Below are 24093 nucleotides of genomic sequence, written 5' to 3'. Positions count from 1 at the left end.
GTCCAGCTAGCGCTATGGCTGTGTGTAGGGATTTAAAATGAACGAGGCACAGTGGTTGTGCAGCCACTCATAACCCACATATTTCTGTATCACTGATAAGCGACGCCGGAGGTGGTGTAAAGAGGGGCGCCACTGGACAGTGGATGGCAACAAACGAGTGTTTTGGAGTGATGAATCACGTTATACCCTGTGGCAGTACGATGGAAATGTCTGGATTTGGCGAGTGCCTAGAGAACATTATCTATAATCTAGCGCAGTTCCAGCAGTTCAAAATGGTTCAACTGGTTCTAAGCACTATGCGACTTAACATCTGAGGTCATCAGTTCCCTAGACTTAGAACTACTTAAACCTAACCAACCTAAGGACATCACACACATCCATGCCCGAGGCAGGATTCGAACCTGCGACCGTAGCAGCCGCGTCGTTCCGGAGTGAAGCGCGTAGAACCGCTCGGCCACCGCGTTCCAGCAGTGAAGGAGATATTGAGTATGGGAGTCCTTTTGTGGTTGGTTGTGGTCTCCTTATTGTGCTTACTTAAATGCTGGATGAGGTAGGATGTGACCACCTTTTATAGCATTGTCTACCACATGCATTAGAACACCACCTTGGAGACGGTGATTTTGTATGATCATGAGGGTGCGCCCAGTATTAAAGCAGAATCTGTGGGGGAAATGGACTGGCTTGCCCTAAGTCCTGACCTGAACCCATTGGAGCCTCTTTGGGATGAGTTGGAACGTCGACTTCGTTCAATACCCCAGGTCCCAACGTCACAACCGTTTGTGGTTTCGGCTTCTGAGGAAGAAGGGACTGCCTTTCCTCTGCAGACATTCAGACAACTCGTTGAAAGAGTCCCCAGCAGTGTTCAAGCCGTCATAAGAACTGTCACAGCCCGTATTAATGTCCACTAATACGTGCCCGGATGCTTTTGATCAAAGATAGCACTCCGTCTTCAGGCCACAAGTGGCCCATCGGGACCATCCGACCGCCGTATCATCCTCAGATGAGGATGCGGATAGGAGGGGCGTGTGGTCAGCACACCGCTCTCCCGGTCGTTATGGTGGTATTCATTGACCGGAGCTGCTACTATTCGGTCGAGTAGCTCCTCAATTGGCATCACAAGGCTGAGTGCACCCCGAAAAATGGCAACAGCTCATGGCGGCCCGGATGGTCACCCATCCAAGTGCCGGCCACGCCCGACAGCGCTTAACTTCGGTGATCTGACGGGAACCGGTGTACCCACTGCGGCAAGGCCGTTGCCATGTACTTTTGATCAGATAGTGTATTAATAAGCATTTTGTGTATATTCGTTTGGCAAACAATCATCCCTTCCGCCTAGAACTAGATATTTAGCCAAATCACATCATAAAAGTGTAAGATTCAAATTCGTCACGTCGTGAGCTACAGAATTAGTGAAGAGACCTTTTATGGTTAACAGAAGTTCATTAAAGTTCAAAGACAAACTGGAAGTGGGATATATAATATTTTTTGAAAGATTTGCGCAAGGAGATGAAATGGGAGGAGAGGCGGAGGAAAGGTGTGACACCACAGTGCAAAGTCTCTCCATCAGTCAGCTGTTACTGATAGGATAGTCTGAACGCGTGCAACACCTACCACATAAACGAGATTACTTATACGAAGGGATAAGTGTAATGCTGTATTAATATGTGTACCTAATCGTTATGAGGATCAAAGTTGTGAAACATTCTAGACATAAAATACCAGGAAGTCGAAGTGTTGTATTGTATTGTGTATTGTATTGTATGGACCTGGGGACCTAGAAACGACGGAGAGGCTTCGTCCCCACCGTAGCCCGCAGTGGTACAGAACCCAACAGCAGGCTACAGCAGTCCACCCACCCCACCGTCGCCTCATACCGAACCTAGGGTTATTAGTCGAAGTGTTACTATAGCGTTAAGTATTGCAGATATCCATACATGTGGCATTCTTGGAAGATAATGTATTGGCATTAATTCAACATTGTTCTTAAGGCAATCAGGGTTCAATGCGTGTAATTTCTGAGAACAGAACACAAGTAATAAAGTGAAAATTATCCTATAAAACTTTTTTACATCTCCACAACCAAAATCTCTCGCTGCCCCGGTTGCAGCTCACCACGAACATGCGTCGGACAAGAGCGCGCTGAACAACACCACAAAATCATGCAACACAAGGGCATCATTTCTACCATTCAAAAGGAATATGATGGTGTCACACAAAGTACTATCCGAAACATATGGCTTGCGAAGGACAGATGTGGACACGAATATGTATGATGAATCGACGTTTATTTGATAACCCGCGACAAAGCTATGTTTGCCAAGCTGTTACGGTTAATCCGCTGGGCAACGCCCTTATTATATCAAGATACGACAGATACGATAGGCGGATTCTGCCGAAATTTCGGCAGGAGATGAATGTACCAGCTTCGCCAGGAATTAACACTTTGTGACGACATTTATCTGTGGATGACGCACTTTATCGTGGCGCGGAGCTTGTAAAACGCGAGCGCGGAGCTGTGGACACGCAGTGATAAGGAAGGAGCTCTAGCCTCTGAAGTGAAGTGTTAACAGCGCCGACATAGCTGCAGTACATTAAGGTAAGGTACGTTGTTCTACCAGCGGACAAAGAGTGATACTCCTTTAATGTGATGCTGTGGTACCCACGCGATCTACCTCCCGTAAAACACAAAATACGTCTGTTCCCTGCGAACCACATGGAGAACAACGCAAGATCTGCCAAAATAATTTTCCTCCGTTCTTACTCCGTTCAAAAAAGAGATGTGATAATTACTACTGTCTGCATAATTATGTAGACGCCAATATTTCTCTGATTTATTCCTCTTGCTCAACATGCGAGATGAGTTGGAGTAAAAAAAAGTACAATTCCTGACTCTTATTGGAATGCCTCTGGTCCTGGTCCCGGCGGAGGTTCGAGTCCTCCCTCGGGCATGGGTGTGTGTGTGTGTGTGTGTGTGTGTGTGTGTGTGTTCGTCCTTAGGATAATTTAGGTTAAGTAGTGTGTAAGCTTAGGGACTGATGACCTTAGCAGTTAAGTCCCATATGATTTCACACACATTTGAACATTTTTGGAATACCTCTATAGTCTGAAAATAAGGCTCTCTGAGATGCACAACGCCTTCCTAGCACTGTTTCCCAGTGGTCCAATGGACTTCGTTGAGCATTTCCATGCCTCTATCATGCAGTCAGAACAGCCGGCCGAAGTGGCCGTGCAGTTAAAGGCGCTGCAGTCTGGAACCGCAAGACCGCTACGGTCGCAGGTTCGAATCCTGCCTCGGGCATGGGTGTATGTGATGTCCTTAGGTTAGTTAGGTTTAACTAGTTCTAAGTTCTAGGGGACTAATGACCTCAGCAGTTGAGTCCCGTAGTGCTCAGAGCCATGCAGTCAGAACAAATGTGCGACGCAGCGTGCTGCTATTCTCTGACTCTCTTTTTCTCTTCTCTGTTAATTGAGGATACCAGACCGCCTGACAGTACTAAAGAATTGAAACTTCCTGGCAGATTAAAATTGTCTGCCGGGCCGAGACTCGAACTCGGGACTTTTGCCTTTCGCGGGCAAGTGCTCTACCAACTGATCTACCCAAGCAAGATTCATGCCCCGTCCTCACAGCTTTACTTCTGCCAGTACCTCGTCTCCTTGTAACGCCGGAAATGCATATACTCCTATTTCCATCTATTGTACTATTATTTTTTTTCCTTGTTTTGTTACCTCAAGATATGACATTTCTGTCTCTTTATATATTGTAATTGTTTTACTGTTTGTATATATATATTTATGCACTCATGTCGATGTATAATTGGTTTGTTTCGTAAATATTATTTGTATTTTTACGCTGGGTCTTGCCTAGGGAAAACTGCTATCGAACGATTACGTCGATAGGTCGTGTGACGAATCAAAGTGTGTAGGATCTTTGGTAGTGTTAACTCTGCCGCGTGGAGCGCGGGCAGAGCAGTGGGAGTCTGGCGGGAGTAGCGAGTGGAGCAGGTGTTGTGTGAAGCTCCCGCGAGTTGCCGCGCTTTCGGGGTTTGGCAGCATGTAATTGCGCTCGACTCGCGATGATAGTTTCTGACATGGTGTCGCGGACGGGAAGCATTAGCTGGCGCACATCAAGAGCCCGTTTCGCCTGGTGACCGTGTCGAGAAGAAGGCGCGCCAACATCCAGCTTCTGCAATAGCGACGGCCGACAATGAGTGACTGTCGCCACCTCCTCGATCGACGGCTTCAAACCTTCAATCAACCAACAAGGAAGACTAAAAGCACGTAAAGTTTCAGAACTGTATGGCAGACCTCAGCTTTTCAAATTGTTCCATTTGCCTCGCAAAATTACAGCAACTTAGCATGAACCTTTGTTGCTCATTGTCCCGATTGCATTGCCAAGCAGGGTCCCTTCCTTTTCCGAAATGAACCCGAGTGTCGTTGAAATTCAAACGCCAGCATTAAAATAATATAATTAGATTTCACTGCTTTAATTTCAAAGTTCAGCAGCTGGCTACAATATTTAGGTTACACGAGCACAAATTTAGAGTGCGAGTTTTGTTAGCATATTTTAGCTTACCTGTGACTGCAGCTCAGCTTGGTACGTACTAAATTTTACTATTGTTAATTGTTCAGAATCATTTAATTCAAGTTCAAAGTTAAATCTCTTGTTTCTAAATTGCGTAGAGTCAAGTTGCTTTTGAAATGATTGTTGAGGTAGTCCAAGACTAACCGTATTTTACTGGATTTCGATGTGCTTCAGAAAGAAAGCTCACTATTAACTTCAGTCACTAAATTAATTTTCGATTTTCCGGTTTTATTAATTCTTTGCTAAATTAAGTCAGAGTGTAGCGAAATTTATTACTTCTGACAAACTTTCAGTTTTCACACTACACGTGTCAACCTTCAGTTGCCACGCTTCTAGTGTTAATTATATGTGTAATAACCTTTCTTTTTCAGTTACTATAGTAATTGTCCTTAGGACTGGCGACCGTGATTTCCCCCAAATCTCAAATATCTAATTACCGCTAGTTAATTGTTAACGTAACGGCCGCACATTTACTTTCTTTATTATCTTTACCCCTTTTCAAAATTAATTTCCACCAGTTTCATTTGCATTTTTCCTTTCATTTAGATGTAACCCTTTCCTCCCTCTTTACCGATAGATTAACTTCGGTGACGATTGCTTTTCCCAAATTTCCATTAGGTACACGCGGTTTAATTTCTCACTGTCTTTAAGGTCGATAAGTGAGGGGGGAGGTTACATCCTACCTTCCAAACTTTACATAAACTCTCCTGCGAACCTTACAGAAGGCAAAGGTCCCGAGTTCGCGTCTCGGTCCGGCACACAGTTTTAATCTGCCAGGAAGTTTCATATCAGCGCACAGTCCGCTGCAGAGTGAAAATCTCATTCTGGGGACTAAAGAATTGGTTGAAAGAGTGATCTAAGTGACCTCATTCTTAGACGAATTGGAGTTCCTCAGGATTCATTCTTGCGGTTCGATGACCGAGTGGATGTGGCGAATCTAAGGCTGCGTTCATAGTGGCACCGACAACGGTCATCGGTCGTCTTCGCCAGAGGTCGCCCACAACATCGGTCGACAGCGTGATCACAGTGCGTCTGATCTCCTTTGCCAGGTTTTTTCGGAGTCAAAGACATTGAGTTAGGTTAGAATCTACTCTATGTATGAAGTAGGATAGATGTTAACCTCCTCGGGTGGCGTAGATCCTAAGACACCTCTGTGCTAGGAGACGGGTGAGCACCTACAGGAATTGACCGGCGTTGCCTGGTGAAACGTGGTTGTGATGCCTCTTGTAAGGAGGAGAAATGCGTACCATCACGTTTCCGACTTTGATAAAGGTCGGATTGTAGCCTATCGCGATTGCGGTTTGTTGTATCGCAACATTACTGCTCGCGTTGGTCAAGATCCAATGACTGTTAGCAGAATATGGAACCGGTGGGTTCAGGAGGGTAACACGGAACGCCGTGTTGGATCCCAACGGCCTCGTATCACTAGCAGTCCTGTGTTCAAATGTGTGTGAAATCTTATGGGACTTAACTGCTAAGGTTATCAGTCCCTAAGCTTACACACTACTTATCCTAAATTATCCTAAGGACAAACACACACACCCATGCCCGTAGGAGGACTCGAACCTCCGCCGGGACCAGCCGCACGGTCCATGACTGCAGCGCCTTAGACCGTGCAGGTCCTGTACTACTTGACAGTCATATCGATTAAGTATCTAAGCGTAACGTTGCAAAGCAATATGAAATGGAAAGAGCGCCTAAGATTTGTGGTAGGGAAGATGGGAGGTCGACATCGGCTTATTGGGAGAATTCTAGGACAGTATCCAGTGTCAGACCGCGTACAGAACACTTGTGCGACCCATCCTTGAGTGCTGATTTGCTGTTTTGGATCTCCACTAGGTCGGAGTAAAGGAATATACTGAAGCAACTCAGAGGTTACTGCTAGGTTTGTTACCGGCAATATTACGGAAATGGCCTTTGACTTAAAATAGAAATCTCTAGAAGAAAGACGACGTTCTTTTCGCGAAACGTAATAGAGAAAGAGCGTTTGCGGCAGACTGCTGTCTACAACGTGAATACGAGATAATATGGGCTCTTACACATAGACAGACGTTTTGCACTTGCATTATTTGCTATTGGAGCAGAAAAGATAACTAGTAATGTGAAAAGATACCCTTCTTTATGCACCGTATAGTGACTTGCAGAGTATGTATGTAGATCTAGATTTATTACTAAAAAGAAAAGGTGATTTACTAAGTTTGTCGGACACTTTTACCGAGAGAGGAGACAGGTTAGTGGTGAATGATGTTACGGCATCAAATCATAGACAACAGAACAGTACAATGAGCATTTGAAAGATTGTAGGGACAAAGATTGGAATATTTGAAACAGGTTATCGGGCACATTGGTTGTATTAAGTACGTAGAGGGAAAAATGTTATCAAAGATACCAGAAAATGAAAGACACTAGACCAGATAGAAGCCTGAAATGTAAATTTAAAGCTTCCTGCCGTTTCATTCATGGATACAGAGGGCGAAGGCTGACTGCTTGTGAACCAAGCAGCTGTTATTAATCTAATTTTATCCTGACGCTCCCTACTGGAAGAATATGGAGGGAACTGAGGACTATTCAGGGACACTGCTCCTTCCTTCGCCCTACGCCACCTTCCCAAAATGGGTGTTACAAGCAGTGCCGTTCTGATTGGAGTGGGTTGTATTTTGTGTACGTATTATCGGGTTTGTGTTTCCTCGGAACTGCGGTTGTACACTGGCTGACTTGAAAGAGTAGCGTGTCTGCATAAACTTTATCATCAGCTGGAGAAAGCTGGTGCAAAGACCTACAAAATGTTAAACCAAGGAGTTACGTGAAAGATCTTTTCACGAGACACAAAATTAGTTCTCAGAAATGATACGTACACAAAGGTACAGGTATCACATTGGAACAACCGAAATAAAATGTTCAAACGTACCTACGTTCTGTATTTTAATTTAAAAAACCTACCTGTTACCAACTGTTGGTCTTAAATTGTGAGCCATATGTTTGTGACTATTACAGCGCCATCTATCACAAAGCGGAAAAAGTGGTTCAACTAAAGTATTCATACACTCCTGGAAATGGAAAAGAGAACACATTGACACCGGTGTGTCAGACCCACCATACTTGCTCCGGACACTGCGAGAGGGCTGTACAAGCAATGATCACACGCACGGCACAGCGGACACACCAGGAACCGCGGTGTTGGCCGTCGAATGGCGCTAGCTGCGCAGCATTTGTGCACCGCCGCCGTCAGTGTCAGCCAGTTTGCCTTAGCATACGGAGCTCCATCGCAGTCTTTAACACTGGTAGCATGCCGCGACAGCATGGACGTGAACCGTATGTGCAGTTGACGGACTTTGAGCGAGGGCGTATAGTGGGCATGCGGGAGGCCGGGTGGACGTACCGCCGAATTGCTCAACACGTGGGGCGTGAGGTCTCCACAGTACATCGATGTTGTCGCCAGTGGTCGGCGGAAGGTGCACGTACCCGTCGACCTGGGACCGGACCGCAGCGACGCACGGATGCACGCCAAGACCGTAGGATCCTACGCAGTGCCGTAGGGGACCGCACCGCCACTTCCCAGCAAATTAGGGACACTGTTGCTCCTGGGGTATCGGCGAGGACCATTCGCAACCGTCTCCATGAAGCTGGGCTACGGTTCCGCACACCGTTAGGCCGTCTTCCGCTCACGCCCCAACATCGTGCAGCCCGCCTCCAGTGGTGTCGCGACAGGCGTGAATGGAGGGACGAATGGAGACGTGTCGTCTTCAGCGATGAGAGTCGCTTCTGCCTTGATGCCAATGATGGTCGTATGCGTGTTTGGCGCCGTGCAGGTGAGCGCCACAATCAGGACTGCATACGATCGAGGCACACAGGGCCAACACCCGGCATCATGGTGTGGGGAGCGATCTCCTACACTGGCCGTACACCACTGGTGATCGTCGAGGGGACACTGAATAGTGCACGGTACATCCAAACCGTCATCGAACCCATCGTTCTACCATTCCTAGACCGGCAAGGGAACTTGCTGTTCCAACAGGACAATGCACGTCCGCATGTATCCCGTGCCACCCAACGTGCTCTAGAAGGTGTAAGTCAACTACCCTGGCCAGCAAGATCTCCGGATCTGTCCCCCATTGAGCATGTTTGGGACTGGATGAAGCGTCGTCTCACGCGGTCTGCACGTCCAGCACGAACGCTGGTCCAACTGAGGCGCCAGGTGGAAATGGCATGGCAAGCCGTTCCACAGGACTACATCCAGCATCTCTACCATCGTCTCCATGGGAGAATAGCAGCCTGCATTGCTGCGAAAGGTGGATATACACTGTACTAGTGCCGACATTGTGCATGCTCTGTTGCCTGTGTCTATGTGCCTGTGGTTCTGTCAGTGTGATCATGTGATGTATCTGACCCCAGGAATGTGTCAATAAAGTTTCCCCTTCCTGGGACAATGAATTCACGGTGTTCTTATTTCAATTTCCAGGAGTGTATTTCTTTACTTACTACACGAATATGTTATAAAAATGGGGGTTCCTATATCCGTTTGACCTATGGCAGCGCCATCTAGCGGGCCAACCATAGCGCCATCTGGTTTCCCCCTTCACGCTAGACAAGTTTCGTTCTTTGTAGTTTTTTCGTTTGATGCTTATTTCGTGAGAGATTTGACCAACCTGTATAAAAGTACAAAGTTCAATGAACAGTTCTCCATTCCTATTTGTAAGTTTATGCGTTGTCCATCGCCCCACCAGACTTCGAAATTTTTTTATCTCGTCCTATCTTTGCATTAAAGTTTCCATCTAGAAGTTTAATATTAGTATTCGGTGTGGTCGTTAACAATTGCTCAAATTCACCCCAAAATTTTTCTGTTAGTTGGAACAGGAACATTTAACAGTTTGTAGATTTTTTTTTCCAACTTAATCGTTAACAATGCTATTCGTGCGGAATTAGATGAAAAATCCTCAATGGAATCCAATATTCTATTGTGTGTCAAGAAACACATCCCGAAATGGGAAACATTTTCTTTTGACATTTCTCCTGGAGGTCCTTTATATCCTCCTGATTCGATCGGGTCCTGATCAGTATTACTATTGAAGGGATGTGATAACTGTTAGATGTTTCCAGCATATCGACTTTTCATAAAGATTGTTATTTACTGTTGCAAAATATGAAAAAATTACTGGTTTGTTAAATTTTATCCTATTCTTGTGTGAAATTTGTTACATGTTTGTTTATTCAGTGCATCATTAGGCGCTCCGACTTGCCTTATTCCACTATGTGACACATTAATTTAAATTAATGTTAATAATACAAGATTGTATAAGATTTCTGTTGATAAAATCCACTTTTAAATAGATTTGAAATGCTTATTTATTTTATCAATAATTCCATTCTATCTCACCATGTCAAAGAATAATGACGTTACATGCTTCTACAGTAACAAAAAATAAAAGAAAGAAACAACATAACACTGGATTTGAACATGGTATCTCCACGCTGCCGATTCATTTTTTCACTGTGCCAGGGATTCATAAAACGGAGTCGAAACTTCAAGTGTCATTTTCTCGGATACTATTGAGTGTGTGAACCTAAGCCAAAATGGTGTCTTTCTTTTTTTTTTCCATCCCTTTTTCACTCTGCGAAGTTTCGTCTGTGTCGCTCCTTGACACGTACGGAAGGTTCCCCGTCTTAGAATTCAGGGATGAATTTCCGTCTCTCGAAAGTATACTGCGGCGTGAGCACAGTTTCGTGACTCCTGTTGGTAGAGGAATTCCCAGTTTGACGATTCCCATGTAAAGTATGGCCTCCCGACTGGAGTAGCTCGAAGATGGTTTAGATTTGCTACTTCTGAGGAGAGATCCTCACAATATGAGCACATTAGTACTTTGATTCTGTAGAGATGTGCATGATAACACAGCTGTTGATACCGAATTCGTGTAATTGATGTATGTCGCCGTGAAAGTATTAGTTTTGAACACCGCGTTCTTTTGGATATGCATTGTTGAATCCATGCAAAAATCTGTCCTTCAGTCGACTGACCGGCTTCTCAGAATCGGTGCAGTCATCAAATGCCCCTTTACCCTCAGAGGATACGAGATCTGTCTGCCCACAACACAGCGTGGGCAGGCGTGTTCAACACAGAAAGCTACGACTAGCTCTAAGTAACGCTCACGTTATCGGAACAGACGCTGTTACATAAGACGTCATAACGACTGTAAAGTCGTTAAGGAAGACAGTGACACAATACGATCATTATCCCCGCTCGAGAGATCTGACACTGCTGTGAAGGCACGCTGTTAGTGCTTCTTGACGAGGACAGTTTCCTAGTTTCGGAGTCTTAATGTTACGATTGCCGAGTGATATGAGCAGCAATTTTTTTAGCTGCTTAACGGACGCTTAATAATAAAACGCATCTACTGTCATCTACAGAGTTTCTGCCTTGCCAAGGTGAAGAGGTTGGCACGGAGAGGAATTCGTGGCGGGCCGCATCAAACCAGTCAAAAGACTAATCACCCCCCCCCCCCCAAAAAAATATTAAGACCTTACCAATAGACGTTTCAAAGTCATCTCTTCATCATCAAGACTATAAAGACCTTCACTGCAATGACGACACGCCAGACACGGGTTGACATCACAGTGAAGGACAACTGCAGTCCAAATGATAAAAAGCTGACTTCGGAATGTAAACTGGTGTGGCAGAAATACTTTTGGAAAGATGCATTTCACTGTCTTGCCAAGAATAGCCACTAAGGCAACCATGACATCTGCTTAAACTTTCTGCACATGAAGTTATGAGAACTACATGATTTCGGGAAGAATTCCGAACGTCGCCGTAGTTTGGGATTACAATATTGGAATAAAGGAAAGAGGCACCTTACTCTTGCTCTTGTACAATTAGATGTGTCAGTACTGTTTTGTTAGACTATTCTACCATGTTGCCTGGAGCCGAACACCGCGCATTGTGAAATGTAATATGTTTCGCGCAGTCGTATGTTTGTTGATCAAGAGCACGTCATAATGTTATATGCCCCTCACCTTCCAGTGGTACATAGGTTATGATCACTCACTGTCCACGCTGCCACAGGTCGTATCTGAAAGTGGTAGTTATGTTGGTAGTAATGCGATTTTTGAACATCACCCCCACAAGCTCAAAAATACACTCCTGTACCTCCTGAAGGACCTTTAATGAAACAACCATTAGTACTGCACGTTTGGAAACGGTTTATCACAGGTATGGGTTCAGAACTTATTATTAATTAGTCACTATTGGATGAGTCAACGGGCATGGCACGGTGGGTACACAGGTTCCGGTCAGAATACCAAAGTTAAGCGCCATTGGGTGGCCAATGCTTGGATCGGTTACCGTCTGGGTATCTTGCGTGCTGCTGGCAGCTGTTCCCTTTGCCGGTACGGGTGAAAGGAGGGACACCAACGTCCTGGATTAAATACCAAAACCCTCGGCAGTATCTCACGAACTGAGGGTTTACGATATTGCTGATGGTAATCTGTCCGTCGGAGGGCCCCTTGATGCTATTCGAGAAAAGTGTGCTATGTGCCAGCACTGAGTTTGTCCCTTCTCTCATAATCATCCAACACACACACACACACACACACACACACACACACACACACACACACCCTTCCCCACGCAAGTGGCACAGTTCGGTCTGGTAGTATTACTGAAGTGATACTGTCACAAATATCTGGATAATAAATCATAATAGCATGTGCTGGTTCAAATGGCTCTGAGCACAATGGGACTTAATATCCGAGGTCATCAGTCCCCTAGGCTTAGAACTACTTAAACCTAACCAACCCAAGGACATCACACACATCCATGCCCGAGGCAGTATTCGAACCTGCGACCGCAGCAGCAAAAGCGCGGTTCCAGACTGAAGCACCTAGAACCGCTTGGCCACAGAGGCCGGCCTAATCGCATGTGCATAAACACTACAGGCGACTGCAATTTTGCTTATTACTGGATACAGCACTCTTCTATAGATACAATACTTCGTCGGATTCTTCACAACATTCAGGCCGTATTTGCAAGGGAGCTTACATTAGAGGAAGCATTACGACGTTCTATTTAACGCCATTTTCATTCCGATACTGCGCTGTCTGGTAAGGATGCGGGAGGCACCAGTCACTGCCTGACTCCAGTCTGTGCTGACGACAAAGCCCACCTTCAGGGGCGATGTGTCGATTCGAGTTCTTCGCGCCGGCGGACTACTCACACGTTCATATAATGAGTAAGATTGGATGACAGTACGCTCAAAAACGTTTCGCGACAAACAGGTCACTTTACCCTCAGATCAGAATACGTAATTTTTGCTTAAATACATGGCGCCTGCTTTAATCTCTTACTAAATAATAGGTTAGAAATGCTGTTTTGGAAGACTCTTATATAATCTGTTTCTTTTTATGGTCGGTTGGTAACTGGATATAACCTTACGATTCTACCTAAATGTGACCCCGTGCGCAGACTGTTGTTAACATGGTGGCCTCCGAAAGGTTGGCCACCACTCTTTGTCTGCGTAGATTCTCTCCTTTAATCCCGTACACATACTGTAATCGATTAAGACGATGTGGCGTGGGGTGGGAGAGAGGGACGTATTTTGAGGAGAACGATACCCCCTCTCCGTCTCAAACCGCACGGTTGCTTGCGAAGTACAAAAATGCAGAAACGCCTTGCACTGGTCATCGTTTATCAGGAAATGTTTTTCTGATAGCTGCTGCCAGTTAAATTTTAGGCTCCCCAAAATGATGAAGTTTTTGAACTGGCTGTGGAACTGCAGTGCTTACAACAGACGACCACGAGCAGAGAGCCCACTAGCGTAAATGGGAACAAAGTGATATATTGCGGTAAGTGTAATTGCAGTGAACACACTGCACGCTCACTGCAGGGAAACAGACGGGCTAGTCAATGCCGATTTCCAGATGACATCAAGCCCCCCCCCCCCCTCTTTCTCTCTCTGGCTCTCGGTCCTTCCCCTCCCCTCTCTCTCGCTCTATGTCCCTCCCCTCCCCTCCCCTCCACTCCCCTCCACTCCACTCCCCTCCCTCCCTCTTTCCCTACCCCCTCCACTCTGGCTCATGAATTCATGCAACATTCTAACCGTTAAAAAAGTTAACTTCCTCTGTGTTTTCAGAAATAAAAAAAGTTGCTAAATTATCATTAGCACACCTCAATACGAATCATATACGGTATGATTTTTCTAATCTGCATGAAACTATTCCTGAGAGGATAAGGAGCAATAATGGTTAGATGACGTATGAACTGGAATACGTTCCAAGGGAGAATAGATGCACTTTAATATGGAGATAAAAGATCTTCGACATTGCAGGTTTCGGTGATGATCATTTGCTCCTACGTAGGTGGGTGCCAACAGAATGTCAGTCGGAGGACAAAACTGGTGATTGTAATTTCATGAGAAGATACCGTTGCAACGAAAAACGCCTTTGTTTTGATGATTGTCACTCCAATTCACGCATCATGTCTGTGGCACTGTCTCCCCCATTTCGCGATGATACAAAACGAGCTGCCCTTCTTTGTACTGTTTCGATGTCATCCATCAGTCACACCTGATGCGGATCCCACACCCCACAGCAGTCTCTTCAGTAGACCTGTTGCACCTCCTAAGTGTTCTGCCAATGAATCGCAGTCTTTAGTTGGCTCTACCCACAGCATTATCTACGTGATCGTTCCAATTTGGGTTACTTGTAATTGTGATCCCTAAGTATTTAGTTGAATTTACAGCCTTTAGCTTTGCGTGACTTACCGCGTCATCGAAATTTAGTTGATTTCTTTTAGTACTCAAGTGAATAACTTCACACTTTTCTTTATGCAGGGTCAATTGCCACTTTTCGCACCATACAGATATCGTATGTCAATCATTTTGCAATTCATTTTGGTCATCTGATGACTTTACAAGACTGTAAATGACAGCATCATCTGCAAACAATCTAAGAGGACTACTCAGATTGTCTCCTATGTTGTTAATATAGATCAGGAGCAATAGAGGGCTTATAACACTTCCTTGGGGAACGCTGGATATTACTTCTGTTTTACTCGATGACTTTCCGTCTGTTACTACGAACTGTGACGTTTCTGACAGAAAATCACGAATCCAGTCACACAACTTAGGCCATATTCCATAGGTAGTTCGGTTAGAAGACTCTTGTGAGGGACGGTGTCGAAAGCTTTCTGGACATTTAAAAGTACGGAATCAATTTGACATCCCCTGTCGGTAGCACTCATTACTTCTTGTGTTTCACAAGAACGATATTTTCTGAATCCGTTCCTCGAGGTGCTTCACAATGTTCGAACACAGTATATGTTCCAAAACCCTACTGCAAATCGACCTTAGTGATATGGACCTCCAATTCAGCGGATTACTCTACTTCCCTTTTTTGGTATTGGTGTCACTTGAGCAATTTTCCAGCCTTTAGGTAAGGATCTTTCTAAGAGCGAGTGGTTGTATATAATTGCTATTGTATCAGCATACTCTGAAAGGAACCTGTCTGGACCGGAGGCCATGCCTTTATTAAGTGATTTAAGCTGCTTTGCCACACCGAGGATATCTAGTTCTACGCTTCTCATCTTCGCAGTTGTTCTTGGTTGGAATTCAGGAATATTTACTTCGTCTTCTATGGTGAAAGAGTATCGGAAAACAGTGTTTAATATCTCTGCTTTAGTGGCACCGTCATCAGTGACTTCACAGTTGTTATCGCGCAGTGAGAGTTTAGTTGTGGAAATTATTAAAAGCATCTCGCATTGAAGCACGCGCTATACATCTAATTTCTGCAAAACTTTGCCAATCTTGGGAATGTTGCGTTCTTTTAAATTTGGCGTGCTTTTTTCGTTGCTTCTGCAACAGCGATCTGACACGCTTTGTGTACCATGGGGGATCAGTACAATCACTTATTAATTAATGTGGTATATATCTCTCAATTGCCGTCGATACTATCTCTTTGAAAGTATTCCACAACTTTTCTACGCTTACGTGATCAGATCGGAAGGAGCGGAGACTGTCTCTCAAAAAGGCGGTAAGAGCATTTTTTCAGCTTTTTTAGTTAGATGTACTTTGTGTTTTCTTTCTGATAGCTGTCGGTGTTACGGTATTCAGCCTAGCAGCAATTGCCTTGTGGTCGCTAATCCCTTTATCCGTCGTGATACTCCCTATTTGTCCAGGGTTATTTCTTGTTAAGAGGTCAAATATGCTTTCGCAACCATTTATGCTTCGATTGGGCTTAGGAATTAATTGTTCAAAATAATTTTCTGAGAAAGCCTTCAGTACAATTTCGGATGACGTTTTATGCCTGCCGCCGGCTTTTAACGGTTAATTTTTCCAGCATATCGCGGCTAGATGAAGTCACCACCGACTATAATTGTATGAATGAATGGGGTGCCTATTTGAAATGAGATTCATGTTTCCTTTGAACTGTTCAGAAAGTATATCTTTTGAGTCGGGGGGGGGGGGGGCGGTAAAACGATTCAATTAATATTCTAGTCCGATTGTCAAGTATAACCTCTAACCTCCCTATTTCGCAAGAACTATCTACTTCAATTTCACTGCAAGGTAAACTGTTTCTGACAGCAAACTGTATTTAATCTAACCTTTCACACTGTTAGGTTGATTGAAAACATTTCGGCTGAACTTATTTCCGGCTTTAACCAACATTCTGTACCTATTACTATTTGAGCTTCAGTTCTTTCTATTAGGGCTTGGAGCTCTGGTTTTTTCCCCAACACAGCTACGACAATTTACAACTGAATTACCGATTGTTGCTACAACTAGCTTACTGTGTTTTATCTGCCCCCTTTAAGACGAACGACCTTTCTGTGGTTTCCTGAGACACCGTAACCTAAAAAACCTCCCAATCACTTCCACACAGCCACCGCTGCCCGTGTAGCCGCTTCCTCCGTATAGTGGACCCCTGACCTGTTAGGCGGAACCTGGAAACTCACCACGCTGCACCAAAGGATCCCAGACGGTTCTATCGACGATGCTGCAGATGGTAAGCTCCGGCTTAATCTCGCAAGCAAGACTGGCAGTCTCTACCATTTCCGCTAGCCGTCCGAAACCAGAGACAACCTCCTCTGATCCAAAGCGACACATGTCATTGGTACCGACATAAGCCACCACCTGCAGTTGGCTGCACCCTGTACACTTCATGGCATCCGGAAGCAGCCTTTCCACATCCGGAATGTCTCCTCCCGGTATGCACGCGGAGTGCACTCTGGCTTCCTTCCCCTCCTTGGCGACCATTATATATAAACCAGTTTTGCACGTTGAACTGTCAGTTTTATCACTTTCACTGTAAATGCATTTAATATTTCTGTTACAGAACTAGAATGGTTTTAATACTCTGTATTAAGCTATGATTTAAAGGCTTATGGTTAGTAACATGCTGTCTAGAGCAAATACGTTAAAATGAAATAATTTCTTTGTTGGGTAATTATTCCATTCCCAATTGATTGATCTAGTGTCAGGATTGTCGTAGTCAATGTTTGCTTGCAATAGTAAGTTGAATCTTGTGAGTAATTTGCAGTGTAATCATTTCTCTATTTTAGTGCAATTTAGCGGAGGTGAAGAGGGCTTCCGAACGGTTATGATGAAAGTCTTTTATCACTGTTAGTTTCAATAGTACACAAGGCAGCTTGGTCAAGTTGGTTCAAATTGGAAATGATTAAACTTTAAAATTCTTTTCCATTACTTGTGAAGTTTACTAAATTGAAAGTGAAATAAAGTATTGTGAATCTCGTTTTCAATTAAAGTTTTGTGGCTTGGTACCTTCCGCTCATACAAATCCTCACTAGCAGTACAGTTAGAACATCAGCATGTTCCATTTTGCCAAAGATGAGATTTTAATATGACTTTACTTACGCCTCGATTGTCTGTGACGCATCAGACATACATGCCAAATTTCAAAATATTAGTTAGGTTGTTGCATACATTGATCACTTTCATCTCAAACTAGTTAAATTTCTAATGTTGAAGTGCTTTATACTAATAAGCTTCTCATGTATTTTCTTTCATCCTTTGCAGGTAAATGAACTTTAAAATGGGAACCAAAAGAGGTATTTGGCTGCAAGAAAAGGTGCCTCGTGGTGAGTTTTTAGGAGCTCGGCTCCCTTCAAAAGAAAAAGTACTTTTAGTTTTTATTTACAGTCGCAAGGAAATGAAGGAAACGCTTTCTGGTGCTGCTAAAACTACCAGTACTAAGCTACAGGAAATTTGGAGGAAAGCAAATATCTGTGCTGATATTCAGAAGCCGTATAGAGAATACTAAACCAGAGTAAAAAAAATCGAAAAACAGTATATATGAAGCAGCAGATTTGGAAAGGCGATCTCGTCGAGTTATCTGACATTTCCCGGCAAAATTTGATGGATATGACTAGGTATCAAAAGACGATAAAGATTTTCTTAGGTCACAAAGATAAGATCATATGATTTCGTCAATAATGGAGTAGACAAGATTTAGTTGAGGAAAACCATCAAGTGGCCCTGACATCCAGTTTCTCCGGACGTTTCAAAGTCGAACAGCATTTGGCGTTAAATGACAATTGGAGACCGATCATAATGTACATAATTTTTATTTAATTGCCTTGATCCTACAGCTTCCTGAGTAGAACTACCGGTTTCGGCTGTACAATGCCCATCTTCAGATTCTGCAATAGGAGGAAAAGAAAGTACATTACTAGCTACTACCTCAAGAGATTAAAAACAAATGACAGACGATTATAGTAAAAATAGGATTTACGTCTCGTTCTGTTGCACTGCAACAAATCATATGTAAGATACAAAGCGATCGAAGGGGTCTTCTATGCATGCATAACGTACCAATAAATATAAAAAGTAAGTTCAAATGGCTCTGAGCACTATGGGAGGTCATCAGTCCCCTAGACTTAGAACTACTTAAACCTAACTAACCTAAGGACATCACACGCATCCATGCCCGAGGCAGGATTCGAACCTGCCACCGTAGCAGCCGCGTGGTTCCGAACTGAAGCGCCTAGTAAAAGGAAATTCATTTAAAAATACAGTTCTTTAACGTATTCCCAGTTAAATATAAGAAAGCAAGATTAAAAAAGTTTAACCATATGAAAACGGTAAAACTGATTACAGGAATCACTCTAAAATTGAATACATTGTCAAGGCTGTAAGACCAGCTAATAAAGTAAGAAGAAGTAATAAACTTCGAGAACGTGCGTATTGACCTGTTTCTCACATTCCAGTTCATATTTTGATCAGGAATAAACTGGAATATGAGAAACAGGACGATACTCACATTTCGAATTTTGTTCCATTTTCTTCCTTTATAAGACTTGTTTTAGAATTCAGACAATGCTGAATGAATTTTATCCATAGTGGATGCTGTCGAACTCCGTGATTGTTCCTTTATGGGGTTGTAGAAAAATATCCGCTACCAGTCACAATAAAAGGTTGTTTATTCGTCACACGACCGGTTTCGGGCTTGCGCCCATCTTCAGGTGTTTATACATTCATTTACATGTTTGTACTGCTGGAGATCACTGTATAAATACAAAAAAAAAATAATTTTCTGGTGACTACACAAGTACAAGTGGGACAATTATAAGTGGTAAGGCAGCATTTGACGAAAATATGTCTGTACTTACAAAAAGATGAAGCACCTTTACTACAGTTATGCTGGTATGATAGTTTTGCCACTTAGTTACACACTTACGGTCAATTTCACGTCCATATATCAGGTATAGCTCCGTATTACACTATTATGCAGTTGCAATTATTTTCTGGACGTATCCTAATCTCTGTCTTCCTCTACAGTTATTCCCTGACGTCTCAATAGATGCCCTATTATCTTATCCGTTCTTCCTGTCACTGCTTTCCATATATTTCTTTTTTCGACGATTCTGCGGAGAAACTGTGCCACTGTTACCGTATCAGAACACTTCATTTTCAACATTCGTCTGTAGCACCACATCCCAATGCTTTGACTCTCTTCTGTTCCGGTTTTACCACAGTCTGTGTTTCGCTACAGTATAACGCTGTGTTCCAAACGTACATTCTCAGAAGTTTCTTCTTCAAATTAAGGCTTATGGTGCCCTTTTTGCCGGGGCGAGTCTGCATTTTATGCCTTCCCTGCTACGTACATCATGGGTTATTTTGCAGCCTAGACAATAGAATTCCTTAAATTCACCTACCTCGTGATCCTCAGATCGATGTTAAATTTTTCCCTGTTCTCATTACTTTTTTCTTCAGTTTACACTTAGTCCATATTCTGTAATCATTAGATTTTTCATTTCATTCTTCACTTACACTAAGGACAGCATTGTCATTAGCTAGTCTAATCGTAGATATCCTCTCAACCTGAATTTCAATCCCACTTTCCAACATTTCTTTTATTTCGGATGTTGCTTCTTAGATGTCCAGACGAACCGTAGGAGCGAAAGAGTACATCTCAGTCCCTCTAGTTGAGAAAGTGTCTTGATGATCCCTTCGTTGGCAGTCCCCCACTCGGATCTCCGGAGGGGAGTGTCAATGGGGAGCTCACCATGAGAAACAGATTAAATTCTGGAATAACAGAAAAAAATGCTTCGAAAGGTGCTAAACGTTTTGCAACAGACCACGACTCTCTCTCTCTCTCTCTCTCTCTCTCTCTCTCTCTCTCTCTCTCTCTCTCTATACCTCTACTATTTTCCAAGTTCTAATTATCTGAAATGATAGCGAGCATTTATGGGCACTCTGTATTCTAACGTTATTTTAATGAATAGTGAAATGTCACTCTATTTTTGTTACAAATTTTTCGGTGTAGTACTGCAATCAGCAGTGGCCAAAAACTGTGAGATAGTAGCAAACACATTTGGCGCCAGACACTGACCGCGTATGAATCGTTACGGACGCCAGTTGGCTCTCCGCCTGCGTCAACTGAGACAACAGTATTTTCTGAGGAAAAATTGGTCGCTTCACTATTATTACACAAGGACAGACGTCGCTTTACACGCATCAAACCGTACATCGTTGTCCCGCTGCTAGCAGGAGGATAATCCCGCTAGGCTCTCGCGTCCAAGTACGCAGTTTCACATCTGACTGCGGTTGCTCACTCCTTCAAATGTAGAAATCTGTATGCTTGTTTTGTCGGGGAAGACACGGACTTGTGTAATGACTCTGTCGTACTCGATTCACATCCTTCAGAAAATTCATGCTTACGTCGGTCCTACACTTCCATCACATTAGTGCATTCTAGTGGCAGAGAGAAGAATTATTCAGTTGCCTATCGCATCGCAGTCTGCAGTAACTAGAATCTGTACGAAGCGACACGTTATTTTCTTCTTATTTCTCATAAGAATGGCCATTTACGAATCGCGTGTCATTATCTACTTCATCCCATTTTAAATTTTCTTTTACTAAAATACTCATTTAAGTTGTCGTAGCATTATTTTCAGTTCGCTTTAATCCTATTCGTTCATCCCCTTCTACCACGTAAGCCCTATAGTTCTCAGCCTTTTTTCCTGAAAATGATTCCAATAGCCAATTGTGTCCTCTCTGATCCCAATGAAACTTCAACTCGCTCTCCCAGACAATGAGATCCATCCGGATATTTATTCTGCGTACCAACTTTAACTTCAGATGGCTCTGAGCACTATGGGACTTAACATCTGAGGTCATCAGTCCCCTAGAGCTTACAACTGCTTAAACCTAACTAAGCTAAGGACATCACACACATCCATGCGCGAGGCAGGAATCGAATCTGCGACCGTAGCAGTCGCGCGGTTCCGGACTGAAGCGCCAACTTTAACCCTTGTCACGTATCCCAACCCACATCATGGTTCCTCTCTCCTTTTCACTGTTCATGCATCACCGTCCCTTTTCTCCTGTTACCACTAACGTACCCAAACTCCTCCTCACCCTCTATCTTTCCCACATTCTGTATTCCCTCTATCAACCTTCATCTCAATAGTTTTCTTATCTAACTACTCACATCCCTTAACCATGTGGAACACATTCACTCCTCCCCAAATACTTCTCACTCTTTGTAGGTACTCCAGAATTTAAGTGAAGGTGCAGTGCTTCAGTGCGTTTCCACAGAAGAATTTCGCCATTCTGCGATGGTTTTTTTTTAATATATGTATTTTCCGTCTTTGATTTATATATAAAATAGAAAAATAATCCTAAAATTATTTCTCATTCTCGTTATAATTTTCAGTTCGCTTGGCTGAAGAGAGGGATATTGTACCGCTAACAGCCCACCCCTAGTCCATACGGGGAAAGAGACATGAAATAACAACGGGAAAAAATCTGAGAACACTTCTTGGTGTTTCGCCATCTTCGTTGATATATTATTTATTACTTAGTCTTTTTGGGAGCAAAGTACAATTTATTTTACCAAACATACTTGATGATCTGTTTTGCTATCCTACTGTCATTCTTTCTGTGCAAATGATTAAAAATACTAATATTCTAGTCACCTTCTTTTGTTAAGTTTGGGTATTACGAAATACTACATTAATTTCTGTATGTCTTTTTGGCAGTTCTACATTATAACTATTTAACGACACCTTGCTAGATGTGTGTTTAAGAAATTCAAGGTAGGGGAAAGATGGACATACGACCTCTGATAGCACCATGCTTACTATAGCATGCAAACCAACATTCTGACTGGGGACAGTATGACTTGAGAGTTAAAACTCAAGACATAACTGTATAAAATAAGCTACAAATTCTGAAAACATAGGTGAAAAAAGAAATCAAGGTATATCTGAAGTACCTACAGCAATCAACAAACAAAGCTTAGTCTGAATTTGAGAAATTTCTTATTTTGAAACACGTAACAAAAAGATGAATACTTCCGAACGTCGATTTTTTTCTGGAAGATAAGCATATTATCGAAAAATTATCCAACGTTCAAAGTAATTCTGCAGAGTGTTGCGCCGTGAAAATAAATGCAAATAAATGTTCTTCGTGTTTCCGCTTAGAAATGTTTTCTTTCTTCCATGTAGGTGGGATGTGCACGGATGTCAGCTGCTGAATACTGACGAAAAACAATTTCTTTTGCTTTTCCTTCATCATGTAAACTTGCTTCCAAAATTTGCTATAATAGTTCTTCATACTTTGTTTGGCTTCGGCCTTTTCAGTTTCGTACAATTCATTATTTTTGCTCCCGTGCTTCGATAACAAATATGACGTACAAAATTACAATGCAGTAGCTATCAGTTGCAATATAGTATTCCAAGCTATGTTGTAACTATTGTTAAGTGTAATTATTTCCAACACCCCGAAAAATAAACGATAACTGGTTACTGCTTCTCTTAGAAAACTCCTCAGACAAAAAATAAAATTTAAATTCTCAGTCCATCTCTGTAAATTCGGGTAGTCACGTATTTGCCACAATTCCTTTGTTTCTCGGTGATTTCATAAAGGCTAGGCGCATTTCCTGTGGAAAGCTGTCGTATCACCCTGACAGATTTGAAGAGAACTGTCAGGTCACTCACTGTAGAACGTGAGATCCATCTTGGACGCAGTATTGCGCACTTTCTGACATTTCCTGACACAAGAAGGTGGTCGCGTTATCACTTAGCGCGGCTCACAGTCTTAGCGATGGTAAAGACACGTACGACAAACAGGATTTTCAGTTATCTGTTACATCTTGTAAAACGCGGCGTGCGTCTCTCGGTAAGAGTAGATGGCGGTGGAATTTCGCGTGTTCAGGAAGTTAGTGTTTTTTTCTTTTCTTGAGCTGTGAAGTTTCGAGTAGGGCATCGACCTTGCTTTACGGAGAATGCTTAGAAAGTCGCACTGCAGGTTTCTAAAGGACAATGCATGACGACCACTGGAGCCGAAACTTGAATTGCAGCTATCTTTTTTTCGCCCAAGGCGAACAGGTTGGACATGAAATAACCACAGTTGTTGTTGATATACAGGGTGTCCCATTTATCTTCACCATCCTAAATAACTGTCTGTCCAGATGCAAATTGCAAAATGTTTCAAGCAAATGTTCTTTAGCCGCCAGGGGGGCATCAATCAGCATGATTGCCTTCGTTGTAGCTTTGTTTCTTACAAAGATGTGAACAGCGGTATGACTTTTTTTTAAATGGCACCTTCTATTTTTTATTTGGTAATTCATTTGATCTCCTAAAGACTTATTCAAAAATGTATTGCAGCTTACCGTTCACTGAAACACAACGTTATTAATTACATAATACAACATTGACTTTGAGCCCGGGTTCGCAAACTCGTCCACTTGCTGGAGTTGTCAAAAAACAAATGAAAACCAAGTAAAAACATAACACAAAATTGACTTTGACTCTCCTGTACCATTGCCCAGGAGTAGAACATTCAAAAGTGCACAAAGTGGGCCGCGCGGGAGTAGCCGAGCATTCTCAGGCGCAGCAGTCATGGACTGTGCGGCTGGTCCCGGCTGAGGTTAGAGTCCTCCCTCGGGCATGGGTGTGTGTTTGTCCTTAGGATAATTTAGGTTAAGTAGTGTGTAAGCTTAGGGACTGATGACCTTAGCAGGTTAAGTCCCATAAGATTTCACACATTCGAACATTTTTT

At 43.2% G+C, this 24093-nt stretch overlaps 1 protein-coding gene and 1 pseudogene across 2 annotated transcripts in view; one reads left to right on the top strand and one right to left on the bottom strand.

The window, feature by feature from the left end:
- The window catches only part of LOC124792827 (protein PRY1-like), a 542115-nt gene that overhangs the window by 339590 nt on the left and 178432 nt on the right, over positions 1-24093 (top strand). The gene's annotated exons all lie outside the window — the stretch shown is intronic.
- On the bottom strand, positions 1141-1258 carry LOC124724713 (annotated as a pseudogene).

The sequence above is a fragment of the Schistocerca piceifrons genome, chromosome 1 (assembly GCF_021461385.2).
Source record: "Schistocerca piceifrons isolate TAMUIC-IGC-003096 chromosome 1, iqSchPice1.1, whole genome shotgun sequence".
Classification (NCBI taxonomy): Eukaryota; Metazoa; Arthropoda; class Insecta; order Orthoptera; family Acrididae; genus Schistocerca; species Schistocerca piceifrons.
This window is presented reverse-complemented; position numbering and strand designations above follow the sequence as displayed.